The 22,445-nt window shown below is 41.1% G+C and overlaps 1 protein-coding gene across 1 annotated transcript in view; it reads left to right on the top strand.

Annotated features, from left to right (window-relative positions):
- The window catches only part of COL17A1 (collagen type XVII alpha 1 chain), a 78,673-nt gene that overhangs the window by 12,655 nt on the left and 43,573 nt on the right, over nucleotides 1–22,445 (top strand). Inside the window, exons 2-3 of the mRNA XM_079899997.1 lie at nucleotides 14,450–14,509; nucleotides 15,041–15,185. The gene's annotated coding sequence lies outside the window, so the exon portion shown is untranslated. The remainder of the gene's footprint in view (nucleotides 1–14,449; nucleotides 14,510–15,040; nucleotides 15,186–22,445) is intronic.

A 22,445-nucleotide genomic window follows, 5' to 3' on the forward strand; every position in this document is an offset into this window, starting at 1 on the left:
AAGTGGGTGTTGAATTTTGTCGAAAGCTTTTTCTGCATCTATTGAGATGATCATGTTTTTTCCTTCAATTTGTTAATATGGTGTATCACATTGATTGATTTACATATATTGAAGAATCCTTGCATTCCTAGGATAAACCCCACTTGATCGTGGTGTATGATCCTTTTAATGTGCTGTTGGAATCTGTTTGCTAGTATTTTGTTGAGGATTTTTGCATCTGTGTTCATCAGTGATGTTGGCCTGTAGTTTTCTTTCTTTGTAACATCTTTGGTTTTGGTATCAGGGTGATGGTGGCCTCGTAGAATGAGTTTGCGAGTGTTCCTCCCTCTGCTACAATTTGGAAGAGTTTGAGAAGGATAGGTGTTAGCTCTTCTCTAAATGTTTGGTAGAATTCACCTGTGAAGCCATCTGGTCCTGGGCTTTTATTTGTTGGAAGATTTTTAATCAGTCTCAATTTCAGTGGTGATCTGTCTGTTTATATTTTCTATTTCTTCCTGGTTCAGTCTTGGAAGGTTGTGCATTTCTAAGAATTTGTCCATTTCTTCCAGGTTGTCCATTTTATTGGCATATAGTTGCTTGTAGTAATCTCATGATCTTTTGTATTTCTGCAGTGTCAGTTGTTACTTCTCCTTTTTTATTTCTAATTCTATTGATTTGAGTCTTCTCCCTTTTTTTCTTGATGAGTCTGGCTAATGGTTTATCAGTTTTGTTTATTTTCTCAAAGGACCAGCTTTTAGTTTTATTGATCTTTGCTATCATTTCCTTCATTTCTTTTTCATTTATTTCTGATCTGATCTTTATGATTTCTTGCCTTCTGCTAACTTTGGCTTTTTTTTGTTCTTCTTTCTCTAATTGCTTTAGGTGTAAGGTTAGGTTGTTTATTTGAGATGTTTTTTATTTCTTGAGGTAGGACTGTATTGCTATAAACTTCCCTCTTAGAACTGCTTTTGCTGCATCCCATAGGTTTTGGGTCATCGTGTTTTCATTGTCATTTGTTTCTAGGTATTTTTTGATTTCCTCTTTGATTTCTTCAGTGATCTCTTGGTTATTTAGTAGCATATTGTTCAGCCTCCATGTGTTTGTATTTTTAAAGATTTTTTCCTGTAATTGATATCTAGTCTCATAGCGTTGTGGTAGGAAAATATACTTGATACGATTTCAATTTTCTTAAATTTACCAAGGCTTGATTTGTGACCCAAGATATGATCTATCCTGGAGAATGTTCCATGAGCACTTGAGAAGAAAGTGTATTCTGTTGTTTTTTGATGGAATGTCCTATAAGTATCAGTTAAGTCCATCTTGTTTAATGTGTCATTTAAAGCTTGTGTTTCCTTATTTATTTTCCTTTTAGATGATCTGTCCAGTGGTGAAAGTGGGGTGTTAAAGTCCCCTACTATGATTGTGTTACTGTTGATTTCCCATTTTATGGCTCTTACCATTTGCCTTATGTACTGACATGCTCCTATGTTGGGTGCATAAACATTTACAATTGTTATATCTTCTTGGATTGACCCCTTGATCATTCTGTAGTGTCCTTCTTTGTATCTTGTAATAGTCTTTATTTTAAAGTCTATTTTGTCTGATATGAGAATTGCTACTCCAGCTTCCTTTTGATTTCCATTTGCATGGAATGTCTTTTGCCATCCCATCACTTTCAGTCTCTATGTGTCCCTAGGTCTGAAGTGAGTCTCTTGTAGACAGCATATATATATACAGGTCTTGTTTTTGTATCCATTTAGCTACTCTGTGTCTTTTGGTTGGAGCATTTAATCCATTTACATTTAAGGTAGTTATTGATATGTGTGTTCCTAATACCATTTTCTTAATTGTTTTGGGTTTGGTATTGTAGGTCTTTTCCTTCTCTTGTGTTTCCTGCCTAGAGAAGTTCCTTTAGCATTTGTTGTAAAGCTGGTTTGGTGGTGCTGAATTCTCTTAGCTTTTGCTTGTCTGTAAAGGTTTTAATTTCTCCGTCAAATCTAAATGAGATCCTTGCTGGGTAGAGTAATTTGGTTGTAGGCTTTTCCCTTTCATCACTAAATATGTCGTGCCACTCCCTTCTGGCTTGCAGAGTTTGTGCTGAAAGATCAGCTGTTAACCTTATGGGGATTCCCTTGTATGTTATTTGTTGTTTTTCTCTTGCTGCTTTTTAATATTTTTCTTTGTATTTAATTTTTGATTGTTTGATTAATATGTGTCTTGGCATATTTCTCCTTGGATTTATCCAAGGAGACTCTCTGTGCTTTGTATGGGACTCTCTGTGCTTCCTGGACTTGATTAACTACTTTCTTTCCCATATTAGGGAAGTTTTCAACTATAATCTCTTCAAATATTTTCTCAGTCCCTTTGTTTTTCTCTTCTTCTTCTGGAACCCCTATAATTCGAATGTTGGTGCGTTTAATGTTGTCCCAGAGGTCTCTGTGACTGTCCTCAATTCTTTTCATTCTTTTTTCTTTATTCTGCTCTGCAGTAGTTATTTCTATTTTATCTTCCAGGTCACTTATCCGTTCTTCTGCCTCAGTTATTCTGCTATTGATTCCTTCTAGAGAATTTTTAATTTCACTTATTGTGTTCATCACTGTTTGTTTGCTCTTTAGTTCTTTTAGGTCCTTGTTAAACGTTTCTTGTATTTTCTCCATTCTATTTCCAAGATTTTGGATCATCTTTACTGTCATTACTCTGAATTCTTTTTCAAGTAGACTGCCTATCTCCTCTTCATTTGTTTGGTCTGGTGGGTTTTTACCTTGCTCATTCATCTGCTGAGTGTTTCTCTGTCTTCTCATTTTGCTTAATTTACTGTGTTTGGGGTCTCCTTTTCTCATGCTGCAAGTTCGTAGTTCCTGTTGTTTTTGGTGTCTGCCCCCAGTGGGTAAGGTTGGTTCAGTGGGTTGAGTAGGCTTCCTGGTGGAGGGGGCTAGTGCCTGCGTTCTGGTGGTTGAGGCTGGATCTTGTCTTTCTGGTGGGCAGGACCAGTCTGGTGGTGTGTTTTGGGGTGTCTGTGACCTTATTATGACTTTAGGCAGCCTCTCTGCTAATGGGTGGTGTTGTTTTCCTTTCTTGCTAGTTTTTTGGCCTAGGGTGTCCAGCACTGGAGCTTGCTGGTCATTGAGTGGAGCTGGGTGTTAGCATTGAGATGGAGATCTCTGGGAGAGCTTTCACCACTTGATATTATGTAAAGCCAGAGGTCTCTGGTGGACCAATGTCCTGAACTCAGCTCTCCCACCTCAGAGGCACAGGCCTGACACCTGGCTGGAGCACAAAGACTCTGTCAGCCACATGGCTCAGAAGAAAAGGGAGGAAAAAAGAAAGAAAGAAAAATAAAATAAAGTAAATTAAAGTTATTAAAATAAAAAATAATTATTAAAAAAATTTTTTTAAATGGACAGACATAACCCTAGGACAAATGGTAAAAGCAAAGCTATACAGACAAAATCACACAAAGAAGCATAAACATACACACAAAAAGAGGAAAAGGAAAAAAAAATATATATCATTGCTCCCAAAGTCTACCACCTCAATTTTGGGATGATTCGTTGTCTATTCAGGTATTCCACAGACGCAGGGTACATCAAGTTGATTGTGGAGATTTAATCCGCTGCTCCTGAGGCTGCTGGGAGAGGTTTCCCTTTCTCTTCTTTGTTTGCACAGCTCCTGGGTGTCAGCTTTGGATTTGGTCCCACCTCTGCATGTAGGTCACCTGAGGGCGTCTTGTTCCTGCCCAGACAGGACGGGGTTGAAGGAGCGGCTGATTCGGAGGCTCTGGCTCACTCAGGCAGTGGGGGGAGGGAGGGGTACAGATGCGGGGGGAGCCTGCAGCAGCAGAGGCCAGTGTGACGTTGCACCAGCCTGAGGCACGCCGTGCGTTCTCCCAGGGAAGTTGTCCCTGGATCACGGGACCCTGGCATTGGCGGGCTGCGCAGGATCCCAGGAGGGGAGGTGTGGATAGTGACCTGTGCTCGCATACAGGCTTCTTGGTGGCTGCAGCAGCAGCTTAGCGTTTCATGCCCGTCCGCGCTGATAGCAGCGGCTCACGCCTGTCTCTGGAGCTCGTTTAGGCGGTGCTTTGAATCCCCTCTCCTCGCGCACCCCAAAACAATGGTCTCTCGCCTCTTTGGCAGTTCCAGACTTTTTACCAGACTCCCTCCCGGCTATCTGTGGCTCACTAGCCCCCTTCAGGCTGTGTTCAGGCCGCCAACCCCAGTCCTCTCCCTGTGGTCTGACCTCCGAAGCCCGAGCCTCAGCTCCCAGCCCCCGCCCGCCCTGGTGGGTGAGCAGACAAGTGTCTCAGGCTGATGAGTGCTGGTCGGCACCGATCCTCTGTGAGGGAATCTCTCTGCTTGCCCTCTGCACCCCTATTGCTGTGCTCTCCTCTGTGGCTCTGAAGCTTCCCCCTGCCACCCCACCCCCCCTGTCTCCACCAGTGAAGGGGCTTCCTAATGTGTGGAAACCTTTCCTCCTTCACAGCTCCCTCCCAGAGGTGCAGGGCCTGTTCCTATTCTTTTGTTTCTGTTTTTCCTTTTTTCTTTTGCCCTACCCAGGTACGTGGGGAGTTTATTGCCTTTTGGGAAGTCTGAAGTCTTCTGCTAGCTTTCAGTAGGTGTTCTGTAGGAGTTATTCCATATGCAGATGTATTTCTGATGTATTTGTGGGGAGGAAGGTGATCTCCACGTCTTACTCTTCTGCCATCTTGAAGGTCTCCTTATTCCTTTTTTTGATGTTCCAGTCTTAGGGAGATCATTTGCTTGGCAGTTAGTGGCTGGAAACATGTATTTAAAGCTTTTGAGAGGATACAATGCACCAGGGAGATTTTTATAATAACTATAAGCAGATCAGTTCCCAATATTTGGAGTGCACTTGGGAATGCACCAGGGAGATTTTTATAATAACTATAAGCAGATCAGTTCCCAATATTTGGAGTGCACTTGGGAGCCATGGTCCCCAAGACCAAAACCAATCAGAATCAAATAAGTCAAAAAAAGACCCCATCAAAGGACTCATCTTCTAAAGCCAAGTGGCTTACTCAGTGACCTTATGTATCTGAGTTTCAACTTCCCCAAAAGTGTTAATACAGGTGCAGCAGGTAGTGTTGGCCACAGCCCAGACACCTCCTTAATCAGTTAAAAGATAATCAAGGAGTATTCTATTAATAAGAACAACCTTGGTCAGAGAGTCCAAAGACTTTTGCTGGGCAGGTAATGGCTTAGCAATAGAATCTGCATTATCATCAAGGGTTAAGGAGAAGTTTCAGGAAGATGGAGGGAGGAGAGAAATAGGTGATGGAGATTAAGAGGTACAAAATAAATGAATCACAAGTATGAAATGCTCAGTGTGGGGAATATAGTCAATAACTATATAATACATTTGTATAGTGACATTGTAACTAGACTTATGGTGATCATTTTGAAATGCATAGAAATATTGAATCACTATGTTGTGTACTAGGAACTAACATAATCAATCATATTTCAAAGCAAACTCATAAAAAGAGATCAGATTTGTAGTTACTAGAGGTGAGTAGTGGGAGAAGGGGGAAATGAATGAAGGCAGTCAAAAGGTATAAACTTTCAGTTAAAAATAAGTACTACAGATGTAATGTACAGCAAGATAAATATAATTAACACTGCTGTATGTTACATATGAAAATTGTTGAGAGTAAATCCTAGGAGTTCTCATCACAAGGAAAAAATATTTTCTTCTATTTCTTTAATTTTATAGCTATATGAGATGATGGATGTTTACTAAGGTTAGTGTAGTAGTCATTTCATGCTGTATGAAGGTCAAGTCATTATGCTATACATCTTTTTTTTAATTGGAGTGTAATTGATTTACAATGTTGTGTTAGTTTCTGCTGTACAGCGAAGTGAATCAGTTACATGTATACATATATCCCCTCCCTCTTGGACCTCCCTGACCCTCCCCCCATCCCACCCATCTAGGTCTTCACAGAGCACCGAGCTGAGCTCCCTGTGCTATACAGCAGGTTCCCACTAGCTATCTATTTTACACATGGTAGTGTATTTATGTCAAATCTATACAGTGCTGTGTGTCAATTATATCTCAATAGAGTTGAGATATAAAGAGTTGAGAAAAAAGAGTTAAGGAGAGGTTTCTGATCATAGTCTCATTCACATCTACTCCTAATCAGGGAACTAGGGCTCTGCTAAAGGCAGTGAACCATGAATCATGAAAAACAACTCCTGGTCAGTCCTTTCCAGAATAGTTAGGGACATGGTTAGATAACACAGGAAGCATTGTTCACCGGTGCACCAGCCATCTAGGCACTCATAGGTCCAAGGAGAATCATAACCACCACAGAAGAAGATAAATCCTGTTGGGGCACGAACTACTTCCACTAAGGCGGCACTGTTAATGGATTCATTTGTAAGAATTGTTGCATGTGCCCATTCAAGCCAGGGGTCAGTGAAATTTCTCTTAGCCTGAAATATAAGTTGCTCTAAATTCCAGGGATTACTCCCCTTATCAACGGCCTGGGAGATACAGATGAGGGTGTATGCCAGAGTAAAGGAAAGGTCAATGCCAGAGTAAAGGAAAGATAAGAAAGCGTTTCGTGTTTAGTTAAAGTAGGTCTTGATCCATCATTTTGGGTGGAAGCAGTCTACCTCAATGGCAGCTCCTCCTCTTCCTCGTCAATTAGATTTGAAGGTCTCTAGCCTTGGTACAGAACCAGATGTCAGCGGTAGCCCTTTCATCTGTGTGATGTGTGTCTGAGGCTCAAGTCCTGAAGTTCGGCTGCCGTCTGGGTAGTGAGGAGGACCTGGTACAGTCCCTTTCAAAGGAGATTGAAGGGCCATCTTTTGTTGTGTGATTTCAAAGCAGAAGGGTGGGAGAAAATGTGAAACATTTCTTATGGCCGTATATTTGAGGAAACTAGAAGAATTCAGGATTCAGTCTAGTTTACATTTATATAACAAAACCTCAAAGATAATTAACAAGGCTAGAATCTAATATCTATAAATGTACAAACATAATTCTTCTCTCTACATTTTTTCCCGAACATAATCTCAGTAAAACTAATTTGTTTATATTAAATTTGGCCTGATTGTTTATATCAGTGCCGCAAGGGAAGACTACAACCCAACCAGAAAACGTACATGCAACAACAAGAACATATTGATAACCCATACGAAACGACAATTGGACAAAGTCCAGGTACAGACACGCAAAGGGCCCAGAGGAGGAGTTCTGAGGCCTCTGGAGACAAAAAAAAATTTTCCTATAGTGGGTTAAGAAATTTGCAAACAAAAAATGGGGCTTGCCAGAGAGCCGGGAAGAACCAAGCCTCCATCTTGTTTTTCCCATAGCCCTGTCTGTTCCTTTTTTTTCTTTCTTGAATTTTATTTTATTTATTTTTGTATACAGCAGGTTCTTATTAGTTATCCATTTTATACATATTAGTGCATACATGTCAACCCCAATCTCTCAATTCATCACACCACCGCCCTCCCCAACTGCGTTACCGCCTTGGTGTCCATAAGTTTGTTCTCTACATCTGTGCCTCTATTTCTGCCCTGCAAACCGGTTCATCTGTACCATTTTCCTAGGTTCCACATATATGCGTTAATATATGATATTTGTTTTTCTTTTTCTGACTTGCTTCACTCTGTATGACAGTCTCTAGATCCATCCACGTCTCTACAAATGACCCAATTTTGTTCCTTTAAATGGCTGAGTAATATTCCATTGTATATATGTACCACATCTTCTTTATCCATTCGTCTGCCGATGGGCATTTAGGTTGCTTCCATGACTTGGCTATTGTAAATAGTGCTGCAATGAAAATTGGGGTGCATGTGTCTTTTTGAATTATGGTTTTCTCTGTGTATATGCCCAGTAGTGGGATTGCTGGGTCATATGGTAATTCTATTTTTAGTTTTTTAAGGAACCTCCATACTGTTCTCCATAGTGGCTGTATCAATTTACATTCCCACCAACAGTGCAAGAGGGTTCCCTTTTCTCCACACCCTCTCCAGCACTTATTGTTTGTAGATTTTCTGATGATGCCCATTCCAACTGGTGTGAGGTGATACCTCACTGTAGTTTTGATTTGCATTTCTCTAATAATTAGTGATGTTGAGCAGTGTTTCATGTGCTTCTGGGCCATCTGTATGTCTTCTTTGGAGAAATGTCTAGTTAGGTCTTCTGCCCATTTTTGGATTGGGTTGTTTGTTTTTTAATATTGAGCTGCATGAGCTGTTTATATATTTTGGAGATTAATTTACAGCCATTGTTTACCCATCTTAATGTCTCTGATTCAGGAGCAGATTGTTGCCATGTTACAAGGACATCAGAATGTCAAAGTCAGGTGATGAGGGGTCATTTTTTGCAGAAGCAGAATGGGCTTCATCCACATGTGCCACAGTCTTTATAGATTCTATTGCTCCTGCTCTTGCGTGAAAGTCAGCCAGGGCATTTCCCTGATACTCATGTTCAGTCCTTTTAGTGTGAGCCTCCATTTTGATAACAGACAACATTTTATAGCAGGACACATCAGACTTCCAGGAATTTTACATAATTTCTGGAACACTTATAACATCTATCTATGCAGACAAAACATGAACAAGGCTTAATGTTACTTCCTATTTAGCAATACTTCCCATGTAATTTAATGTATCAAGTAAGCCTAATTAGTCTAAGAAATATTTTGGAATGTTCCAGGGGCCCTCTGGAAAAATCCCAAAGTCTTTTCCAGGTCAAAAAGACTTCATTTTTGGAACTTGATTTTGGCAGATTTGTTGAAGATATCAAAAGGTTTGGACACTTGACTAAATACGATCACAGATCAGTATGAAAAATACTTAATTATCTAGTTAGCAGATGAAAGAAAAGTTCTAGTTTTACATAAATACACTATGATGTCAAATCTTAATTTTGAAAACCCTTATAGTAACAATGGGATTTTAGTCAGCTTGATTACACAAGGTAAAATTCTCTTTTTCCCTCTTTCTTTCTGTATACATTTAGTCTGTCCTTCATTTTCTTCCCTTCCATTCTGTAATAACCAGAAATTCTAGTTTAGACAAAATTACTCTTACTTCCCTTAACCAAAATCCATCTTCAGTCTTCATAGTTTTCTTAGCCAAAAACACACAACCTACTTTCTTTGCATATGGAGATGTTTCACTTTTTGTTTTCAGTAGCTTTAATTACATTAGTATTCTAAACCTTTAGAAACTTTATTTCTAGTGAAAATTTAAGAAGTAAACAATCGTAGACTGTCTCTTATACCAGTGTTCTTTAGTTCGACAAATTCATGAATACATTTCATTATTTCTAGAAACATGTGCTTCTTCGCAATGTGACAAAAGACATGTTTTCTAAGAGAACCAAATTTATCTTTAGTTTCTCTAAAAAGAAACTAAATGTGACAAAAGACATGTTTTCAATGTGACAAAAGACATGTTTTCTAAGAGAACCAAATTTATCTTTAGTTTCTCTAAAAAGAAGCCTAAAATAGATAAACCTATGTTCAATAATTAATGTTTCAGTTTTTTTTTTAATTTGGACTCTAGATATTCAATGAATTCCCATCATTTACCTTAATTTAGCAAAACTCTAAGGTTTCAAATTACCAAAAACATTTTAGTTGCTAGTTTTAAGTACATATACCATAAAATATAATTGTTGTTAAAAAGTTTATCTGTAAACTCTTATCCAATTACACCTATCTAAATCATATGCTCCTAAAAGTGGTTTATATTATCTACAAAAACTTCATCATACCTATTTTTCTTGCTGACAAATTTGTAAATCAAGGTAGAATAAAAGTGTTATATTTAATGCTGGTAACTCTAATGACATGTCTGTTTTAATTAAACCAACAAACAAACTAGATTTTATTTATGAAAGATTAACCTTAGATCACGTGAACTTAAAAAAAAATTGGGTTAGTCTCTATATTCTGAGAGTTGTGGAATACCCAACACTTAATTTATATAAGCACTTGACTTTTAACCCAATTAAATACAGCTCTTTTACAAATTAAGTTTAGCAACACCAGCCAGAGGTAAAAAAAATCACACATCTACAACATACATATATAGATACACATAGATGCAAATAGAAATCTTATAGCTACTAATATTTGTGGAGAAGACACTTAATTTTTTTTTTAATCTGCTCAATTTCTTCCTCCTTTTTTTTCTGATGAGAAACATTTGCATTTCAAAGAATGGCTCTTAGGTCCTAGAGAAAATGAGGGTAGAAAAGGCACAGAGAAGGTGTCCAGGTTTTCTCCAAGATGGAGTTTGAGGATTATATTTGCAGGACAATTCTGTTTCTAATATCCCAATATTTACAACTATTTTGAGATGAATAGAGGAGGTTTGGGGATTGACAAAAAAGAACTGATGCACCCACCCACCTATTGTTGGAATGTCTCCTTCCCTCTGGATACATTTAGCTAAGGGGAGAACCCTAAAAAAAAAAACTCCTAGCAGGCCCTGAATAACAGCTTCCAATTTGGCCACATTTCTGATCATAAAGTTATTAAATCCTTTCAAATATCTTGTCAGGTTTCAGTTGGAACAAACTGAATATTTCTGGCAGTATTGAACAACCCAATAAATTTTAACTTTAGTTTCCCCTTGGCTGCTTAAGGGAATAATACAGCAGTTTACCAGAAAAGCCCTCAGAATTTCGTCAACTCTGGGAGGGGCCTATATCGGGGCACTTAAGTTGATGTTGAAGAATTTGCGAGGGCCTTTGAGGAGAATCTTTTTTCCAGTGTTTCTTTCAGTTGATTACAATTGAGGCATCAACTTCTGGGCCAGTGTTTTGATGACCACCTAGAAGGGTGTAATGGGGGACGCCTAAGTGTTGTTTTAAATACCTTTAGTGTCTTTAATTTTTCATTAGCCTTTACAACCAATCTTTTTTTTTTTTTTAGTTCATTTAATACATGCGCCATGGCTAAAGTGTGTGTGCGTGTGTGTGCATGCGCATGTGTGTTTCTCATGGGAGATGAGGCTGTTTGAGACTATTAGCACATTACTTTGAACACATTACTTTGTACAAAAATGATCCCATCTGTGGGAGATTCTGACAGAGAAGCGACTTAGAGGGAAAGTAACAACATGGTAGCGGCAAAAAAATGCAAAAGATGGTGGCACAGGGACTTATGTTCCTGATGAGAAATTCATTGAAGAATCAAGAGGCATAGTAATGAGGCAGGGTGATGTCATGAGGAGGCAACAGGACATTCTGCAGGCCAAGGCTGGCATCCCTGATCAGACACTTTACAGCTGACTGAAATCAGAACCAGTTGCCAAATGTATCTGAGCCCGTTTCCTTATATGTAAAGTGAAGGTGATATCACCAAAGTAAAACATTGCTGCAAAAATGACAGAGACTGCACTTTCTAGGTACTTAATAAATACTGTTTGACGATGATGATTAGTAATTCTCAGTTTCCTCTGATTGACTGTAAGTTCCATGAATGGAAGAAACGCATTGATTTCCCTGCTGTATTGAGAGCATCGAGTACAGAGCAGGACGCATATTAAGAATCTCGTAGCTATTTGGTATATAATGCATGAGTGAACAAATAATTGGGACAGAAGTAGACAACAGCAAAAACTAATGGGGTTAGGGAAGACATGCTGTGGCAGCATCTCCAGGTGAATAAGAACATGGCCTTTGGAAAGAGAACTGGCTTTGAATATCAGCAGTGCCTCTTAACAGGCTACAGGCTTTCATGAGGTTCATAATCCCTCCCTAAATGGGTTGTGGTGATGAAATGAAGAGCTATATGTAAAGGGCCCTGCGCTGGGCAAGGGCAGAGTGCACACGCGAGCACTGACTGTACAACCAATCTTTTTTTTTTAATTAATTAATTTATTTATTTTGGCTGCGTTGGGTCTTCGTTTCTGTGCGAGGGCTTCCTCTAGTTGCAGCAAACGGGGACCACTCTTCATCGCGGTGCGCGGGCCTCTCACTATCACGGCCCCTCTTGTTGTGGAGCACAGGCTCCAGACGCGCAGGCTCAGTAGTTGTGGCTCACGGGCCTAGTTGCTCCGCGGCATGTGGGATCTTCCCAGACCAGGGCTTGGACTCGTGTCTCCTGCATTAGCAGGCGGATTCTCAACCACTGTGCCACCAGGGAAGCCCCAACCAATCTTTTAATGAAACTATTTTGAAATTTCAAAAACCTTTGGAGCCTTCATCATGCTAATTAAAATAGGTATTCAATTCTGTTTGATTTAGGAGCTCTTGCTTTTAAGTGCACTTTTTAAATGATCTTATCTCTTTGGAATTTTCCTCATAATGACTGTTGTAATTCTAGATTGTTTTTAATAAAATCTTGCCATCTTTTTAGAGATCTTCAACTTCCAGGACTATAGTTTTTAAACACAAAGTAAGCAAGTATGCCAGAAGGTGACACACACAACTCTTTGGATATAAAGAATCCCATTTCTTTAGCTAGGCCTTTGGGTTTCTTAGAGTCATACTAATAATCTGGGGAGTGGAGAAAGAACTGAACCTGCAGGTCCCAAAAAATGGGGACGGCAGAATGATTCTAAATAAATGGGGTAACTAGAGCTGCCACCAACAGTTCCCAACATGGAATCTGGGGATGCTGGGACAGACCCCACAGGGGTTTCTTTTGGTTTTCCAGGTACCCACTTAGCAATAGCCTTTAGCTGCACAAAACAAGACAAACACCTTAATGTATTAGCAGTAAGTAAGAGATGTTACTGTGTCGTGGCCAGAAGATGACCCTGTGCACACCCCACCAATTCCCATGGAACCTTGGATTGGGGAAAGGATTGGACCAGCAAACCCCAAAGAGTGGGGACTATAGTCTAATTCCACGCCTATGGAGAGCTCCAGCTGCCCGCAACAGCTCCCAACATGAAACCTGGGGAAAGATTCCAAACAAACAGAGAACTGCAGACCAAACTATCAGCAGTGTCCAATGTGGAATCCAGGGACAGAGCCTAGGGCTGCGTTTTTCACCTGGGGAATTGTGGTCTGAAAAGTTAGGGGCTGGGCTGTAGGCAGAAGCATCCGCCAGCTCAGTTGGGCTCTGGGTAGAATCATCTACAAGCTCAAGCTGACCTGTCCTGTAGAGGAAAGTCAATTAGGTTGGGAGCTTGAGTGCAAAAAAAGCAGAGCTAACCAGAGAGGAACTCACCAACCTCCCTCAGAAACAGTGAGAAAGGTAGTGAACTCAAAATGGTTCACGGGGTACCATGCCTGAATGTTCTGACAGCCATCGGAAGTTCACTTTGGATCCCACTACTGCCACCAATCTGTTAAAAAACAAAATTTGACCAAGTAAATTTGAAGGTCTAATTGGCTTTGTTCAAGGATTCATGAATCAGTCAGTATCCTGTCCAATAAATAGAAGGGCTCTCCAAGGGGTTGTACAAAATGGCAGGTTTTTAGGCAGAAGGAGGGTTGGGCAAGGATGTTATTAGCAAAAGACAAGAAAGAATTGTTTCAGGCCAGGTCATCATTTTGTGGGGGAAGGGAACAGCAGGGGTCTTATTAAGCAGATTACCTCACTAAGTGCTGATCAGGAAATTTCGGATTGTCTACTTAAAGGTTCCATTCCTGGGAGAGGTTGGAATAGCAATTAAGTCTTGCTTTGCTCTTGTGGGGACAAATGACTCCATTTGGACTTGTTATTTCTGGCTTTTAACAAAACCAGTAGTATTTTGTTACAGCAGCCCTAGCAGACTAATACATTTAAGGCCTATCTTCCTCCACTAGACTCTGAACTCCGTAAGGACTGCGAATATGTCTATATTTCACCACCAAATTCTCAGTTCAATGTCTGCCTCCAAGCAGGAGGCAAGAAGCCAATATATCTTTGTTTAATTCATGAGCTAATGAGTAAGTGAATAAATGAGGCAGGGTTATGTTCATTTCATGCTGAAAGCTCTCCCTCTTCAGATCCTTCAATGCTCTTCTGTGAGATAAACAGCAGACATGTTGAATAAATATTTATTTAGGGAAGGCAGGAACATCCCAGAAAACAAGAACCCAATAAGTGCCACATTCTAGACCATTGAAAGGGGTCTGAAATGAGTGACTTCAATGCAGAAATATTGGGATCTTAGGAGTGAGAATCCCACAAGGGGTGCTTAGTTGTCTGCTACCCTCCCATGCAGTGTGAGTACCCACAATAGCACAGTGTAGACATGCATGGACACTATGCTACAGGAATTCCTCAGCTCCCCTCCAGGATCTTGGAATAATGCCTCAGAACAGGGAATCCAAACCTGGCATTGGGTCCGAAGAAGATGCTACGGTTCCAAAGAACCACCTGCGTGAGTTCTAGGGTCAGACTTCCCATATTCCCAACACCAAGAGTCTCAAATTACTCTTTTGTGCGGGGGGGCTATGGAGGGATGTGGACCATATTTAAAGTCTCTATTGAATTTGTTACAATATTGCTTCTGTTTTATGTTTTGTTCTTTTGGCCCAGAGGCATGTGGAATCTTAGCTCCCCAACCAGGGATCGAACCTGCACCCCCTGCATTGCAAGGTGAAGTCTTAACCACTGGACTGCCAGGGAAGTCCCTCAAGTTAGTGTTCAGGGGTCCCAGAAAGCCAGATGCTATCCAGGTGCTCATGAGAACTTTCTAGATTGGCGCAAATTGGCCCTCTTACAAAAGTCTAATGGCCCCATGAAATGTACCTGGAGTTACAGGGCCTCTGGGAGTCCACACATGTCTTTGCATGTGTAGAGACTATGTGGGTGCTGAATTGAGGGGCAAGAACGTCCTTAACCCTCCCCAACAGTATCTCTCTCCATTACTAGGTGGCTAAATGCCTAAAATCCTGTCACTCACATCACTCCTTAGACTCAGCATTACTATACCTGGTTACTTTTAAAAAATGAACCCTATGCCACCAATTGCTCTATATTTTCAGTCATTAATGTCTGACTCTGAATTGGTTCACCCACTGTTTCCTCCAGGTGAGATTGACATGGGTTGGGCCAGAATGGGGGAAAGAGGGAAAAGGTATGTATAGGGGAAACAGGTCTTGAATATAAATCCTGTCAACTTCACAGTTTTTCTAGGGCTCAGGCTCAGACCTTGACCACAGGCCCCTACATGCCTGGCTACACCATGAGTCACGCACATGGGGATTTTGATTATTCCCGTGGCAGCGCGCGAGGGGAATACCGGGTTGTGGCAGCTCTCCGGCTGTAGAAGGTAAGGAGGAGCAATAAAATGTCTTTTCCTTATTCTGAACAGTTGCTCCCTTTTCCCCATGGCCCATAAATGATTGATCCACCTAAACTGGAGAAGGTTTCTGCCTCCTGTAAAGTTTGATCCTGGAGGCAGACTTTTTTTAATCCGGCAAGTGTCAGATAATTGGAAGGGTGGAGTCACACTGTAAATGCCGACACACCTTTGTCAGGACTTGTTTGGAAGCAAAGAACCGAAAGAAACAAGGGCAAGAGAAGAAGTGAACATTTCTGAAAGATCACTCAGCTCTAACACACCTTGACTGGGCCTGGATAAAAAAAAGTGGGAACAGCAAACGTCTAGAAGGAAACGTCAGGGGAAGAAGGAGAGAGGGGGCATTTACTCAAAGTTGTTTCTGGTTCCTTCAACACCTCAACCTAGGTAAGTAATAGGAATTTGACCGTTTTCTCTTCTTGTGAGATTTTAATTTGAGGTTTGCCACTGAGAACTTCAATGTTTGTCAGAGAATCTGAGATGACATTATTTAGTTTCCAGTGTTCTGGTTGAAGTGATTAATTGATCATAAATGATTACTTTGGCTCATGTGTTCTATTTTTAGGGTAGGTCTTTTAAAGGAACAACAAGAAAGTTTTGTCAGTGGGAAAGAGAAGAAAAAGGCCAGTTAAGATAAAGTGAGCTCCAGTGGCCAGATTTCTTTGGTATTGTTTTCAGTAGTGTAAAAAGACTTGTGTAAAATTGTTTTATTTAAAATATGATGAGTTTATAATTCCTTCTCTCTCAATCAGTTTCTCTCTCCCCACCCTCCTCTACTTCCCCTCTCTCCCCTTGACAGCAAGAGGACAGCTCAGAGGTGAAGTTAAAGTGTAGGTGAGTTGAGGCTTCTAGAAGTAGCCCCTGAGAACTAAGAACCAAAGTGCTGCCCGGGTGTCTGCGCTGGGAGGTTCTGATAAAGCTCAAGGGGCGGGTGGACACTGCTGTATATCACGCTTGACGATTACTACCCCTAATCTAAAGTAAAGTGGAATATCTGAAATGATATAATTAATCCAGAAACTTCCTGGAGGCAAACTTGGAACAAGAAAAAAAAAATCTGTCTTACTTTTACTGGCCAATTTGGGCCAAAAGGAATTCATTTTGGGGTGAGAATTACCAGTTGAGGTATCTCACTGGACCACATTAACTACTAACTGACAAATTACCACTTTAACTTTTTGAAGTGTAGGCAAAGCCTGTGGTACCTCACTTCTTTTGAGAAGCGGTCAATTAGTAGCCTTAAGAGTTGGATTTGTTGTGTCCATAAAAGGTAGTGAGCGAGACTTTTAAAAGAAATTTATTTGGAAAGGAGAATTGTTTCTCCTTACACCCACATGCTTTCTCTTAGAGCTAAGGCACAGATCAAAGTCGGAACTAAACGAAAGCACATGTCCAGCCCCCCAGGGAGCCCTTCCGAGAGTCAGAGGGGGCTTGCTTTACTCTCAGCCCCTTCAAAACACTCACACGAATCTGATCAGAGTGGACATGGGGGCAGTTAAAGCAAGGAGTCCTGCTTCAAGCTTGGATAGAAACCCAGATTGGTGAAACCGATTTGACCTAAGGACTAACCACATTCTTAAATTATGCCTGACCGAAAGAAGTTTGCATCTGTCTGGTTTGGCTCATTTGCCATTGTTAGCGGCGGCAGGATTTAACCAAACATGGCTCGAAACAAGCGGCATGATCACAAAGCCAGGGCCCAAGCTCCCTCACCCCTGGGTTATGAAAATGGAGGAAGCCAAATGCAGCAAGCTGGAGACCCATTGCTGGGGAGCCACGGGGGTGGGGTGGCGTGGAGTCAGAAGCCTCTGAAACAGTTAACGCTAGGGCATGGGTGTTCATACCCCCTGCAAACTGCTTGCCCCTTCTCTGTTAACAGAGCAAGAGCTAGTGGGTGGTTTTCCCACACTTTGGTTATTCCGTTGTTTTGTTTTACAATGTAAAGTATGCAGAGATTGGAAAGTAGAAAAACACTTAGCGTCTCTCTTCCCTTCTTGGTGTCAAAGGCCAAGTGTTTCATGAGTTGTTATAATAAGTTCAGTGAGGTGGTTTTCTGTTGGTATCAGCGGTTTGTGCCTGGGTTACACCCCATCTTCATCGGAATAGTTTCAGGTGGATGTGACATCATTTAAATGAAGGGGAAAGGAAAAAACCTCATACAAGTAGAAAAAGGATTTTGCATTGTGTTTTCTTACATAAGAAAATGACACAGGATCATTTTTACATCTTCAAAAGAACATTAAGTATTGAAATAGCCACAAAGCAGCCCCTTAGAACTATGGATGGAAATGAACATAATTTTGGAATTAAGAACTTGAATGACCTGCTTATCCTCGGTTCTAGTTAAGTGGCTCAGACATCCAAGAAGTTTAAAATTATGCTACTTGACTGTGCTTCCATTAAGTAGTGCTTTTGGAGGAAGGTGTACGGATGAGCACTGCTGGGAGAGGCAGGCTCAGACACGTGCCTGGGCAGGTAACTTTCCTTTCCCTTAAGTTACACTTTTTAAAACTACCGGCACTTAAAATATTTAAAAAGGAAGTCCTGTGGGAAAACTATAGGCCCCCATGGGATGATCCCTGTCCAGATTTGTGCCTCAACCCATCATTTTCCTTTGATAACTCACAGAAAGCTTCCCATTACCTCTGGTTTAAAGGAATCCACCTCCCAAAACATCTCTGCCATTTCAGACTATCAATCTGGGAAAGAGCTTTGGCAAGGTCAGCAGAGCTCCGTCCTGTGTACTTCAGGCCCGAGAAATCATTGTGTTAAGGCCATGGGATGCAGCCATTTAGGGGCTGCAGGCTGAGAGAGGGGCAAGAACCAATCTACCTGCACCCACCTAGGAGGCCTTCTATCCCAGAGCACCAGTCAGTGAAGAGCCCCCAGGCCCTGGAGGGGGGCATCTGATTTCTTAGCAGGCTGTCTCCTCACGCCCTCTGGAAGTTAGGGAACTCTTGGCTTTTTGCTGCAGATCTTAAGGCTTCATCATTGGGACCTAAGAAAAAGATGGGGGATACCTAGAAATGTCTGTTATATCTCGGGGTACAGAAAGAGCAAGAAAACACTTGCCAGTTTTGCTGCCTAGACGCTGAGACTCTTAACAAATGGAGTGGAGCTATCATCAGTCTGCCTTGATGGCTACAAGTGGAAACAACCCAGCCAAACCCAAATTTATAGCTGCCGGCAGCAACTTTCATTAAAGGATCATAGTAAGCAATAACTTGTGGGAAGTTAAAGTTTCCATGGATTGTTATAAACAGTTCCTTTCAGGATAATATTTCATATCGATTCAGGTGCCATCCTAGGTGGCTCCCCACCAGCAGCCAGGGGCATTTTTTTTTTTTTTTATTTTTTTTTTAGCCAGGGGCATTTGAACTCCAAAATACCTCCTGCTTCACAGCTAATGACCAGTTGGGGGAAAATAAAAAAAGGAGGAGGGATTTCAGAGGTACCAAAGGCAATTCATGCTTCAACATAGGATTTCAGAGAGGGTGTCAGGTTGTAGGTAGGTTGGTGTGACATAAGTCATACAGGTAATAGCTGGAATGCAGACAGTCACAGGCTAGGTTTGGCCCTCTAATGAGGTTGGACTCCATTGTTAAATTGCTTATGGAGCCCCTGCTCTTTGGCTCTGGGAAACATACCTGCAAAGAACTGAGTCTTCTCAGATGCAGCCAGGAGTTTTTCCGTGATGCCTCATTCCTTGCTGCATTTAAAAAACTCTGATGAGCAAAAAGTTGGCACATTCGATCAGGCCCTGACGCTAAGTGTGTGGATATTGGTGAATTTCCCTGGGTAGTTGACCAGTTGGTCTTGATTTTCAGTGGGACAGTCATTCAGGGCTGCACTAGGACTTCTGTCGGCCCTAGATAATTTTGCCTTTGTGGATGTCCTGCCTCCAGGAAAAAAACAAGCAATGACAACAACAACAACAAACCAAAAAAAAAAACCTGCATTGAAAGAATATAATCCAGGTTGGATTGTGTTCATTTTTCCTTTCGATTATAAAAAAGTTCAAACATTTTGTGGGCCCCTGAAAGTATGATGGGGCTAGGCACTGTGCCCATTGCACCTAATGGATAAGTAGACCCTAAGGTCACCAGGCAGAAGAAAAAGACTAAAAGCGTTCAAGAAAGGGTTGTCCTGGGCAGAAGTAGCTTGCTCCAGAATTCTAGAATCCAATTTGAACTGCATCCAACAAATAAATGAGGAGGAAGGGAAGGTTGGGGGGCTGTGAGGAGAGAACCACAGGGAAAGCCAGATTTCAAGTCCCTGCAGAGCCTGAGACTGGGAACTACAGCCAAATGCACCCAGTTGGTCAGGGATCCTTGCCATGGTCTTCTGTGTGTTCAAGCCTGAATCACGCTCCTCCCCCACCCCCCAGCCCGGCCCCACCCCTTAAGTCAGCCTTGCCTTATCTCATCCAGGCTTCAGGACAGCGGACAAGATCTCAATGATTTTTCTACTCAGAACACAGAGTAAGAGTGAAGGGAGAACACAGATGATATGTACAAATATTTTCCTATGTATTTCAATAGATTTTACACTGATTTTCTTCATGTTTTCACTACTTATGTCTGTAAATAAGCATAGTAGGGCTGGTGCGTTATGAAGAGAAAGTTTCATGTTATAAGAAGTGTAAAGTTCCACACAAGTATGACCATTATGATTTTTATCCTGATTTGAATCCATCAAACATTCTCACATCCGAACTCTATAATGAAGCATGAATGTCTTGTATTCGTAGAGCTCCATATAGAACACTGAACATTATGGGATACATCAAAATGAATTAGTTGAAAGCACCATGTGCTTTGACAGATATCCTTCAGCTATGTGTTACTTGGGCAAAAAGTGGAAGTTTTATAGTCAGGGCACCAGATCTTCTATGTAAGACCTTTAACATTCAGCAGGGGGCAGCCTGCTCAAGTAGACCTTAAAAAAAAAAAGATCCCAATACAAAAGAATAGAATCCAAGGTGGAACTATTAAATTACTATCTCACTGATACAAGAAGTGGGAATGACTCATTAAAAAATATACACACGGGGCTTCCCTGGTGGCACAGTTGTTGAGAGTCTGCCTGCCGATACAGGGGACACGGGTTCATGCCCTGGTCCGGGAAGATCCCACATGCCGCGGAGCGGCTGGGTCCATGAGCCATGGCCGCTGAGCCTGCGCGTCCGGTGCCTGTGCTCCACAACAGGAGAGGCCACAACAGTGAGAGGGCCGTGTACCACACACATACACACACACACACACACACACACTATATACACACACACACACACACACACACACACACACAAAAGAATTATGCTTCGAATTCTAGGAATCAAGTTTTGAATTCAAGTTTGAATTCTAGGAATCAAATCACTATTATTCAACATAGTTTTGGAAGTCCTAGCCATGGCAATCAGAGAAGAAAAAGAAATAAAAGGAATCCAAATCAGAAAAGAAGTAAAGCTGTCACTGTTTGCAGACGACATGATACTATACATAGAGAATCCTAAAGATGCCACCAGAAAACTACTAGAGCTCATCAATGAATTTGGTAAAGTTGCAGGATACAAAATTAATGCACAGGGCTTCCCTGGTGGCGCAGTGATTGAGTCCGCCTGCCGATGCAGGGGACACAGGTTTGTGCCCCGGTCCAGGAAGAGCCCACATGCCGCGGAGCAGCTAGGCCCATGAGCCATGGCTGCTGAGCCTGTGCATCTGGAGCCTGTGCTCCACAACGGGAGAGGCCACAACATTAAGAGGCCCACGTACCGCAAAAAAAAAAAAAAATCACCAAAATCTCTTGCATTCCTATACACTAATGATGAAAAATCTGAAGGAGAAATTAAGGAAGCACCCCCATTTACCACTGCAACAAAAAGAATAAAATACCTAGGAATAAACCTACCTAGGGAGACAAAAGACCTGTGTGCAGAAAACTATAAGACACTGATGAAAGAAGTTAAAGATGATACCAACAGATGGAGAGATATACCATGTTCTTGGATTGGAAGAATCAACATTGTGAAAATGACTATACTACCCAAAGCAATCTACAGATTCAATGCAATCCCTATCAAATTACCAATGGCATTTTTTATGGAACTAGAACAAAAAATCTTAAAATTTGTATGGAGACACAAAAGACCCTGAATAGCCAAAGCGGTCTTGAGGAAAAAAAACGGAGCTGGAGGAATCAGACTCCATGACTTCAGACTATACTACAAAGCTACAGTAATCAAGACAATATGGTACTGGCACAAAAACAGAAATATAGATCAATGGAACAGGATAGAAAGCCCAGAGATAAACCCACGCACCTATGGTCAACTAATTGATGACAAAGGAGGCAAGGATATACAATGGAGAAAAGACAGTCTCTTCAATAAGTGGTGCTGGGAAAACTGTACAGCTACATGTGAAAGAATGAAATTAGAACACTCCCTAACACCATCCACAAAAATAAACTCAAAATGGGTTAGAGACCTAAATGTAAGACTGGGCACTATAAAACTCTTAGAGGAAAACATAGGAAGAACATTCTTTGACATAAATCACAACAAGATATTTTTTGATCCATCTCCTACAGTAATGGAAATAAAAACAAAAATAAACAAATGGGACCTAATGAAACTTAAAAGCTTTTGCACAGCAAAGGAAACCATAAACAAGATGAAAAGACAACCCTCAGAATGGGAGAAAATATTTGCAAATGAATCAATGGACAAAGGATTAATCTCCAAAATATATAAACAGCTCATGCAGCTCAATATTAAAAAAACAAACAACTCAACCCAAAAATGGGCAGAAGACCTAAATAAGCAACTACATGAGGTATCACCTCACACTGGTCAGAATGGATATCATCAGAAAATCACAAACAACAAATGCTGGAGAGGGTGGAAAAAATGGAAACCTCTTGCATTTTTGGTGGGACTGTAAATTGATACAGCCACTATGGAGAACAGTATGGAGGTTCCTTAAAAAACTAAAAATAGAATTACCATATGACCCAGCAATCTCACTACTGGGCATATACCCAGAGAAAAACATAATTCAAAAAGACACATGCACCCCAATGTTCATTGCAGCACTATTTGCAATAGCCAGGTCATGGAAGCAACCTAAATGCCCATCGACAGACGAATGGATAAAGAAGATGTGGTACATATATACAATGGAACATTACTCAGCCATAAAAAGAAATGAAATTGGGTCATTTGTAGAG

Source organism: Stenella coeruleoalba (assembly GCF_951394435.1).
Source record: "Stenella coeruleoalba genome assembly, chromosome: 16".
NCBI lineage: Eukaryota > Metazoa > Chordata > Mammalia > Artiodactyla > Delphinidae > Stenella > Stenella coeruleoalba.